This window comes from Pinus tabuliformis, chromosome 9 (assembly GCF_031772625.1).
Source record: "Pinus tabuliformis cultivar Carrire ecotype Pingquan chromosome 9, CPIR1, whole genome shotgun sequence".
NCBI classification, from domain to species: Eukaryota; Viridiplantae; Streptophyta; class Pinopsida; order Pinales; family Pinaceae; genus Pinus; species Pinus tabuliformis.
The window spans coordinates 284,322,087-284,334,167 of record NC_142307.1 but is presented as its reverse complement, the minus strand read 5'-3'; the positions used below and the strand labels follow the sequence as shown (position 1 = coordinate 284,334,167).

Sequence of the window (12,081 nt, the reverse complement as noted above, 5' to 3'; positions counted from 1 at the left end):
AGACAACAATTTAGTGGACAGTGCACACTTTCCACCTGCTCTTCATTGGGCAAACAGACTTTGTTGATTTTCTTTAGTGTTCTTCATCCAACCTTAGATGTCAGGAGAGATGGGTCAAATTCTCAAACCCATTAGCTCCCAGATCTTCTTCGCCAGGGCATTTCATGCATTGTATCTTTTATGTTCATGCATTGCATCCTTTATAATTCATGCATTGTATCGTTTATATTCAGGTACTGTATTCATGCATTGTATCTTTTATAGGAGACTATGATATCCCTCCACTACTAAAAGTATTAGTATTATTATTGTTTTGTTAAAATTGAACTATGATGTCAACATGACAAAAAAGTCATGAAATGTGATGACATAATTATGTAAATAAATGTTTTATTAATAAATGAATGATAAATTGGAAACACTTGAAAATTAGACACTTGCAGATGAGATTCTATATAAGATAATTTTTCCATGATAAGAATTCTAGAAAGAATTCTAGATAAACTTAATGGATGGGAGAGAAATATCCATTAAGTGCTTAGTTGGAGATAAATGATAAGTTGGGATTGGCATAAAGCATCATTAGAGATAAAAGTGAAATTTTTTGTAAAACAGAGCCTAGGCCAGTGGTGTGAAAAACCATGAAAGAGGGACGATGTTAGAGAAAAAATCCCTCATGGAAGGAAGGCATAAAATGCATATTGCAAGGATCAATAGAGGTTGTTGATGCCTTGGAAAATGAATCTCTACTCGGGCGTGAGTTGAGGAGAAGCAGTTCTACAATTGGGAGGAAACAATGTCTATTTTCAAGTGTACCTCCTTTGCAGTGCTATTGGTTAGATCGTTATTTGTTATTGTTAAATATTGTTCTTACTTTGCTACGCATCTAGAATCTGAAATGGCATGTGAAAATTGTTATTCTCATGATGATCTGGGTTACGTCTATATATGTAGCTTAAGAATGCTTTAATTCTACTTTAGAATAATTTGGAAAATAACAATTCATGAAAATTATTACAATTACAATAATTTGTGTTAAGTCTATTGTTGTGGATTGATGAATACGTTATTGTTAATTTAAAAGGTTCTAGAATTATCATGAAGGTGTCTACAGAAAACATCCTTGTTATGATGTTGAATCTTTGAAAAGAATGTTATTGTAATGTTGTAGACAATTTTCTTATATCCTAAAATTTTTAAAGGAATGTTAGTTTACTATTATATATACTCTTTTGTTACCCTAGGGAATTTAGATGGCATGTTGAATACATTATTGATACATGAACTCTAAGCTATAGTCATTTTATAACAAAAATTATTGTAATAGTAGGGAGTATGATGATGCTAGAGTTGTGGTCTGTAAATAATGGATTACACATATTGGCTATAGAAAAATGTTGTATACAAACTGTAGGTCCACCTGGGGAGTCATATTTAGTAGTGCAAATATTTTGTTCCTACGATCATAATTCAACTAATAATGAAAATTGTGGCAAGGTATGTAGACGTCACCAACGCAAGCAGTGGCGACCAGTATATATTAAGAATTTTAAAGTGTAGGAATGAATAGTTGCGAGGCAATATCCACGTAGGTCGATGAGTAAAAAATGAATCCTTCTAAATCGTTACAATCTATCACCATCACATGCTACAACAGTAGGGTAGTAGTGAGACCTATGACAATTTAAATAAGATAGGTAAACAATGTAGCTAAATAATTATTAGTAATTGAGAAGACGTGATTATGTTACACAAACAGGAACTAAATCATATCAATTAGATTAAGGGTTGGAGCCATTATGCTCTTTTTGCAACAGGCCATAGAGAACCCTTATTAGATATGAAAAATTATGAGAAATGAATTTGAAATTCATGAAGTGCATGCACAGTATGTCCATAGGCGTTGGAACCACACTGTAGGGTATACCTTAGGCATGCAATGATTACTCTATCTAAATAGGGTTGATATAAAACGCACCTAGAACTTATTATATAAGGAATTGCACAATTTCGATAGAATTAGAAATAGGGGAAGCGCAAAAGGAAAATTATATAGCTATCAAACTATTCTATATGTCATTCAAATCTCAATGTATAGTGTAATTAGAAAAGAGTAAGAAAATTGGAGAAGAACTCATATGATGGCACAGTAAATTAGTGATTGAAAGAGTTTACTCTAGAAACCATAAACATAACAAAGCTTTAGATAATCAAACTTCAACAAATTCCATTTCCATTAAATAAGTGAAATGTATATATAACATGTATGTCGTCGACCTCATATCATACATACATTTGTAAGCCAGATAAATAGACTAAAATACAGTAATCTCCAGAGAGCGAAGTCTACTAAGATTAGCTACCAAATGATAAAGGTTACATTTACAATTAAAAGTAAGGCTTTGCCAATTAAATACAAGTTAGAGCAGAGGTATATGCTTCCTCTGTAGATCCATCCAAGGAACAATGTTCCAGGAAAGGCGATCAAGCGTCGTGCATCAAAGCAACAAGAGATATTGTTGAAAACCCATAGAGAGAAATTCAAGAAAAGTTCATAGATATTCCAGCACCCAAATCCCATTGAAGTTGAGGAGATTCAACCAACCTGGAATTGACACAACAATGAAACCAATTAACAGAAGGATGAAACCCTGCAAGTAGTGGAATCAAACCATAGCCAAAAGATTCACAAGGTAACTAAGACCAGGAAAAAAATGAAGAGACCCAATATTAGCAGAGACAATTTTTTTTTTATTGAATAACTACTATAGAAAAGAAACAAAGAATTTAGGGGTCGAATCTTACCTATCGAGCAAAGGGAGGAAGGAAATTAAACCCAGGTACCTATGTCAAGCGAGAACAGAGTAAGGGGGATAGAATAATTATAAAACCCTTGTCTTAGTGTGAAATTCACTAGGGAAGCAACATAAAACATGAATTATTTACACAGGATACACTTACGGCAAAGCTCAAGCTGAACTCTAGAAATTCAGTGAAAGAATGTTGTAGCAAGGTACTAGTGAACCTTGAAACCCTACAGATCATAGTAGCAGCTTGAACCTTAATCCTTGTACATGGATAAAAAGAGAATGTTTAAAATAAAAATTACAACACAATAGAAACCTTTCAAGGAACCAGAGCATAGGCAAAGTAAAAGGCATTACCTGAAGTTGCTCGTCATGTATCGACTATGTCGAAAAGGGATGAAGTATCCCCAGGGAATGTCACACTTGCATACATAGTACCAAACTCAAAAGTAAACTCCAATTTGGGAAGAAACACCATGGTAGAAAACCTTATGTATATCTTTTAATCTAGAGAAACGCGTTCATATGAAATTTAGAAAAAAAAAAAAAAAGTGGTTACTTATGAGCTACAGATCATGCTAGATGTGGTTGTAGTTGCACCGAATGGACATCAGATGATGAGCTGAGAATTTGCAGACCCTGTTTTCTCAGGACTCTGAAAGAGGAACTCTACAAAACCTGCATACCCCGAATGCGGCAGAAAATCCAACTGAATGGAAGTTAGGTTTGGAAAAAAATGGACTAGGGTTCAAGTAAATCAGATTTGATCATTGATATCTTGTCGGGCCATCACCACCATTTAATACAAACCAAAAACCCAGATCTCATCATGTGAACACCCCTCAGCTCATCATGTGAAGAGGGCTACTGAAGCATAAAAATTGATATCTTGTAGAATTGAATGTAAAAAGACACAAGAGGTATTTAATAATAATAATTTATTATATATAAAAATGTATAAGTGATGAATGTTACAATGAGGACTTGCATATATATACCTAAGAAGGTGTCTTTTCGCGGCCGAGCATGTCTTTTAGACATGCCTTTTCACTTAACTAATGACTTATTAACATAATCACTAATTGATTACTTAGTATTTATATTATTTATATTTATTTATTTTGTTATGAATTATATTCATAACATAGCCCCTTTCTTCAGAAGCTTTGTCCTCAAAGCTTGTTGAGGAAAAGTCTTGATCTCCTTGATCTCTTATCTGCCACGAATGTCGTGAATGTCTTCTTTACACTTGAATGCTAATACTTTCTTCCTTTGACTGCATCATTGGTAACTCATCTTCTATGATTCGTTGGTAACTCTGATTTGAGTCCAGGGTTATCGATTTTTTTTTTTTAATAATTTTAATTATTTTTTGAAATAACTCTATTTCATATATATATATATATATATATATATATATATATATATACAGAGAGAGAGAGAGAGAGAGAGAGAGATAAGCCCCAAGGGTTAGCTCATTTGGTTAAAATCAGTGCCTCGCCATCGGGAGGTCACAAGGTCCATTCTCCCCAAAGCCCTTGGGGTCAGGTCTTGCAGTAGGTCGAGGGGCGTCAGCCCAAATTTTTTTGTGGACGTAGTGCCACCCGTTGACCAAGGTGTCTGTGAACCACTCTCAATATATATATATATATATATATATATATATATATATATATATATATATATATATATATATATATATATATATAGATATATATATATATATATATATATATATATATATATATATATAAAATTAATTAAATACTTTAATTATTATTATTAATTTGTATTTAAGATATAACTATATTAAAATTAATATATAATATAGTTCATATTATTGATTTTTTTTTCTTCTTTTTTTTCTAATTTACCAATCAAGTCATCTTACGAGCAACCGGTGTGACATTCTTCGCTAACCCTTCGAACAAGATTTCTAACAGCATTTGCGTGGAGGTCACAGCGACACCGAGAATTGTTGCAGCGGGGAGAGATAGGTTGTCGCAGACGTGGTGATTGAAGAGTGAAGAGGCACTTTATCGGGTGGTGGTCGAGCAGGGTATGTCAAGAACGAGGGGATCAACATGGGGAGTAGGTATGTCAAGCACGAGGAGAAGCAAATAGCAGGGAGTAGCGTGGGGGAAACAGCGATGGATTTTTGCTATGAATAGTGCGGTAGCATGGACGAGGGAGCTGGATGGGTCGAGCGTTGGACAGTACAGGTGCAGAGTAATAAAAAACGATGTGAATCAGCCAAGTTGAAGCCATAAAAATTAGAGTTCGTCAGTTGCTGCGAAAATGCCTGATCCTGTGTTGTTGTTTTTTTGGGAGCAATGGCTTCCCCCTCTTTGCGAACGAATTCCTATATCAACTCAACATCCCAGTCTTCCCCTCCTTCGAAATTCAAATTCGCCTACGCCTTCCTTTCGTCCATACGGTGGTATAAAATCAATGCAGAAAGAGGTTCCTTGAGAGGAATTATTATTTTCCTTTGAATGAAATATGTGAACTTTATATAACAGTGTAAATATAACTTAACTAATCGTGGTTCCAAAAAACACGGTTTTTCATACCGGCACAATTTTTGGGTGTTCGCAATTTTAACTCGCTTCATATCGATGGTCAACGGAATGGATGGCAGCAGCAGATATGGTACGGCCAATGATGTACAGGCTGAGGAGCTTTCATTGGACAAAGTTGTTGACAGGGAAACAAAGTCAAGGGTGCGCGATGGTGTCACCTGGGCTATCTGACTAACAATTTCAGTGAATTTATAACATGGTTGCTTTCCAAAAAGAATGAACAAGACCTCTTGAAGCTTATCAGGATCCATTCTTACTTTTTTATTTTGCTGATTTCTCAAGAAGAGGTCAGTGCCGTTTTCATTTCCAGGCACTGTCATATTCAGTATTTGTGGCTTGTTCAGATCATTCCCTGAACATTCCTTTATCTTCGACCTTTTTGTTGTGTCCATATATTTGCAATTAAAACTGGGTTTGGCATCATAATTTTGGTACCCCAGGCCATTTACAACAACCTTGCCTCCATTTCTTTCAAATAGATCCGGATGATTGCATACCTTTCTCAGCTGCATAATAATGTTGATGAGGTTACAAACATTGTTCTTGCTAGGATGAGCTTGATTGCTATCAAATAATTAAGCCATGGAGATCTTATTCTTGATGGCCCGATAAAATGCTTGTTGATGAAAGCTTAAAGTTCAGCTCACAGTAACTTCATTTTTGTTAAGATATTGTTCATCTTCTTGTTTCTCAAGATAGTCCTCATCCACATCATCTTCATCTTGATCTACATAATCTTGATCAATATCATTTTCATATGGATCATCATCTTGATCTATATCATTCTCATCCACATCAAGATCCACTTCATCTGGATTTTCAACATCATAATATTCTTGATCTATATCAACTTAATCAGAATCATTATCTTGATCTAGATCATCCTCATTCACATCAAGATCATATTTATTTGAATCCTCATCTTGATCTATATAAGCTTCATCAGAATCATCATCTAGATCATTTTCCTTATTATCGATTTCCTTTTGAGCTTTTTTAACTTCTGCAAATGATTTTTCTAAACGCTGAAATGCTTCTTGAACTTTACTAAATTGTTCAATGCATTCAAGATGTGAACATAATGGCACATTATGCAACGAACAATGATCAAAGACCCGCATGATTATATTGTGCACCATGGCTTTGATACCACTGAAGCATAAAAATTGATAGCTTGTAGACTTGAATGTAAAAATACACAAGAGGCATTTAATAATAATAATTTATTATATATAAAAATGTATAAGTGATGAATTTTATAATGAGGACCCGCATATATAGATAGATAGATATATATATATAAGTAGGTGTCCTTTCGTGACCGGGCATGTCTTTTAAACATGCATTTTCACTTAACTAATGACTTCTTAACATAATCACTAATTGATTACTTAGTATTTATATTATTCATATTTATTTATTTTGTTATGAATTATATTCATAACAACTACATGGCAATGTTGGAATGGTGTGTTCTTTACTCTGAGCATGATAGGTGGAGGTCCATTAACAAGATTTAGGCTTGTGGTGCATAGATGTAAACAACATGATCATAGTCATTCATTAACACCCCATTTCATAATAAGGTTAGCCAAGGTATGGCACTAGGCCTTGGTGATTGAAGTGTGTAAGAGTTCGAAACTTGTATCCTGAAGTTAAACATTGGGAGTAAATATATGTATAGACAGGTATAAATGATGTCAATGAACAAAAAAAACAAAAAACAAATCATAGTCTTAACGCTAGCATTGAACTATAGTGACACAGATTGATCCAAAGTAGAAGTTTAGGAAATTATAGAAACATCTAACTTTGGAAACCTAATCCCAAAAACATGGTATGATACCAAACTATACACACATATTGTATAAAGGCCAAGCATATTGTGATCTGGAAAATGTTAGGAGAAGATTTTTATTACAGTGGTAGTAATATAATTGATGCTCGAGAGGAGTTTATCTATATCTAAATAATAACATTGAAGGAAGTTATGATCCATTAGATTATAAATTAATTAATTAATTAATTAAAAATAATAGTTACTTCAATAGGGAGATGTGACAGATGGTATCAAAGCCTACGTTCTCCACTCGGCCTTAATGAACCACCACAGAAAAATAAACAATGAACATAAGTGTGAATTGTATGATTTATATGATATTGAAAAAAAAACTAACAATCGATTTTTCTGTCTAAAGTGAAGGGTAAATAAGTTAAGGACATATTCAGTAAGATGGATGAAGAAACACCTGCCATCCCAACAAGGGACAGTCTGTATATTGAACTCGGGGATGGAGCTACCCAAACTACTAATTCATTCATGGATATCATATGAAATTTGCAACAAGAATTAGCATATTTAAGAAGCAACGATGAATGTCTAATATGTGCCAGTGAGAAGCAAGAAAAAATGATTAGAAGTTTGATGGAAAAATCAAGCCATAAAACGATGGAACCATGGGTATTGAAGGAAGGAGGGACAGAATCAGGAAAATATGATAGCGAAGGGGAGTCAAATAAAACTTATCCTCGAAAATCTAAATGGAAGAAACAAATAGAATTTGAAGGAGAATTCTGGAAGATCAAGCCCCCTACTTTTAATGGGGAGAAGGAGGAGGATGCAGAAGCTTGGTTATTGAATATGACCAAGTATTTTCAGGTTTATGATTATGAAAGCAATATGAAATCTAGATTATCTATTTATCAATTACAAGGCAAAGCTGCCCTATGGTGGGAAGAGGCAAAGAGTGTACATTTGCTGGAGGAAAAAACAGTATCATGGGATGAATTCCACAAACAATTTAAGAATCGCTACTTAAGTGAGCGATATTATGATGACTGTGCCAAAGAGTTTCATGAATTAAGATTAGGACAACTCACCATGGATGAGTTTGTAGCAAAATTTACAAACTTACTAAGATATGTCCCTTATCTTAAAGCAGAAAAAGCTAAATTGAAGTGGTTCATGAACTTCTTGCCTACAGTTTACAAGGAATAGATCGAGTTTGATAACCCAAAAATAGTGGATGAGGTTGTGAGGAAAGCAAGGTTATGCTACCAACAATTTAAAGCAAGGGTGAAGGTTCTAAGATTTGGCAAAATAAGGATATGACCAAAGCCACAATGGGAGTTAAACGACAAAAACCAGGATATATTAAGAACTTTGGCATGGATCATCAACATAAAAAGTTCAACAATGAGAATGTAAATCAGCAAGCACATTCTCAAGCAGGGTCAAAAACCATGGATTTGAATGTTAAAAGAAGTAATGGAGACAAGGAGAAGGGATCACTGAAATGTTAGGGGTGTGGTGAACCTCATTTTTTGAGAGATTGTCCACACAACCCCAGGTTTGTACAAAATATACAAGTTGTCCATGAAGCTACTACAGTGAATGAACTTGCTAGGAATATTCCAAGAATAAGCGCAACCTTGGAGGATAGACAAGTGGAACATCAATCCACAATGATTGAGATAGAAGGTACTCTCACCAACCAATATGTTTCTGTTTTAATTGACCCTAGGGCTAGTTAAGCTATGTTGGACCACAAATAGTGGAAAAATGTAAACTCAAAACTGAAAAATATAGAACAACTTAGCTAGTGCAATTAGCAATAGGCACCAAGAGAAGAGTCACTAACCAAGTAAAATAATGTCAACTTAATCTAAATTGTTACTTAACAATAGTAGACCTAAATGTACTTCCCCTTGGGTCTTATGATATATTAATTGGAATGGATTGGCTGGAGCAACAAGTAACCCTTATAAACTGCCTATCAAAAATAGTGACTTGTGTAAACCAACAAGGACAAACTCAAACAATTCAAGGTGTGCCAAAACCAATATTAGTTAGGAAAATTACAGCCTTGCAAATGAAAAGAATGCCTGGAAAGGGTGTCAAATATTTATGGTTCATATAGAAGGAAGTGAATAGTAAAGTAAAGAGATAAAATTGGATACTGTACCAATAATTAAGGATTTTCTAGATGTCTTTCCGGAGGAAATTCTTAGTCTACCATCCCACAGATATATAGACTTCTCCATTGATTTGGTAGCTGATGCAACCCCAGTGTCTAGAGCACCTTACGGTGAGTCCACCAAAGTTATTGGATTGAAGATGCAATTATAGGAACTATAGATAAATGATATATTAGGCCTAGTGCATCACCATGGGGGGCACCTGTACTTTTTGCTAAAAAGAAAGGTGGTACATTCAGAATGTGCATTGATTATCGTCAGCTAAACAAGATAACTATCAAGAATAAGTATCCCTTGCCTCACATTGATGATTTATTCGACCAAGTAAGGGGAGCCACCATCTTTTCCAAAATCAATCTAAGAACAAGATATCATCAGTTGAGAATTAAAAATGAGGACATCTATAAAACAACATTTAGGACCAGATATGGGCACTACGAGTTTGTAGTGTTACCGTTTGGTCTTATGAATGCCCCGACAACTTTCATGTGTTTAATGAACATTATACTCAGTAAATATTTAGACAAAATTATGCTAGTATTTATTGATGATATTCTAGTATACTCTAGAAATGAATAAGAACATAAGGAACACCTAAAGTTAGCATTGAAAACTTTAAGGGAAAATAAATTGTATGCCAAGTTTAGTAAGTGCGAGTTCTATAAAAACAAAATACAATATTTGGGGCATGTTATTTCATAGGAAGGGTTAGTAGTTCATCTAGAAAAAGTAAAATCCATGGTTAATTGACTTATACCTAGAGATGTGGTTGTTGTTCAGTCATTCATGGGAATTTTTGGATATTACCATAAGTTTATTGAAGGATTTTCCAAAATAGCATATCCAATCACCTCCTTACAGAAAAAAGGGGAATATTTTGAGTGGACTACTGAATGCCAGAAATCTTTTGATAAATTAAAGCACTTACTCACAATAGATCCTAATCTAAAGCTTGCAGATCCAGGTAAGGAATTTATAGCTTGTAGTGATGCATGTATGGAAGGTCTAGGAGGAGTTTTATTACAAGATAATTTCTTAATAGCGTATGAATCAAGGGAGTTGAAAAACCATGAAAGGAATTAGGTTGTATATGATCTAGAGCTAGTTGTTGTTATACATGCCTTGAAAATGTGGAGGCACTATTTATTAGACAAGAAAATCAATTTGATAACTGATCATATCAACCTAGAATACATTTTCATCCAGCTAGACCTTAATGGAAGGCAAGCTAGATGGATGGCATTTCTCAGCGAATTTGAGTTCGACATTAAACACATAAAAGGAAAAGAAAACAAAATAGTTGATGCTTTAAGCAGGCATGCTTAAAATTTAATGGAGATAGTCGTTAGTAGTATTAAAATATATTTCCTGGAGCAAATTAAAAATTATATGCATAAGGACCTAAAATACTTGGATATGCAACAAAAATTGCAGCAAATCAATGTTTCGAGTTATGCAAAAAATGTTGAAACATTGCTAATTTACAGGGGGAAATTGTATGTACCCAATGTACCAATGTTGAAAAATATGATACTTGATGAGTATCATAAGAAACCATTTGTGGGACATCCGAGATACCAGAAGATGATCACAACATTGAGGAAAAATCTCTTTTGGGTAGGCATGAAAGAAGAAGTGGTGGAATATTTATCAATGTGTATAGAGTGTCAATAAGTTAAAGTTGAACATCAGCATCCTACTGGGTTGTTGAATCCACTACCTATTCCTGAATGGAAGTGGGAAATAATATCCTTATATTTTATTACATGATTACCACGAACAAAAAGACAACACAACTCCATTATGGTAGTGGTGGATACACTAAGCAAGGTAACCCATTTCATACCAGTACAATCCACCTATGGCACAACACAAATTGCTAATATATTTATGAAAGAAATTTTTTGACTGCATGGAGTACCTAAAATGATAGTATCAGACAAAGATGCTAAATTCACCTCAAACTTTTGGAAGGCATTATTTGGAAACATGGGTACTAAGTTAAATTACAATACAACGTACCATCCTCAAAAGGATGGACAAACTAAAAAGGTCAACCAAATTTTGGAAGACATCCTCAGAATGTATGTGATGGACAAACCAACCAAATGGGAAGACTTCCTGCATTTAGCTGAGTTTTCATATAAAAATAGCTACCAAACATCTATAAAAATGAGCCCCTTTGAAGATTTGTATCGCGGGAAATGTCATACATCAATCAGTTGGAGTCAACCAAAGGACGAATTGATTCTTGGGCCATAATTATTATAGGAAATGGAATAGACTGTGTGGAAAATTCAACAGAATATCAAAACAGCACAAGATCGACAAAAGAGGCAGACAAGAAAAGAACATATAAGGAATTTAAATTTGGGGACCATGTTTACTTGAGGGTGAAACCTAAGGAAAGAACTTTGAGTATAGGAACTTGTTCAAAACTGGCCCCACAATTCTGTGGACCATTTGAAATTTTGGAACGAGTCGGGCCTGTAGCTTACCAGTTAGCCTTGCCCAGTCACATTAAAGTTCATAATGTATTTTGTGTACCTTTACTTAAAAAATATGTACATGACAATACTCACATTATTGATGGGAAAATGTTATAGGTGGAACCCGAAGAAGACTTCCTAGCAGAATCACTCTATATCCTAGACAGGAGATTTGGCTCTGGAATCGAGTCGTCGCTCGGGTTAAAGTGCAATGGAGGCATTTTA

General features: G+C 34.4%; 1 long non-coding RNA gene across 1 annotated transcript; it reads right to left on the bottom strand.

The window, feature by feature from the left end:
- Positions 1–2,201: 2,201 nt before the first annotated feature.
- On the bottom strand, positions 2,202–3,690 carry LOC149148284 (uncharacterized). The gene is made up of 4 exons (XR_016262769.1): positions 3,165–3,690; positions 2,962–3,034; positions 2,806–2,844; positions 2,202–2,605 (listed from the first exon to the last, which is right to left on the bottom strand). It is a non-coding gene; the product is annotated as an uncharacterized LOC149148284 (long non-coding RNA).
- Positions 3,691–12,081: the final 8,391 nt, after the last annotated feature.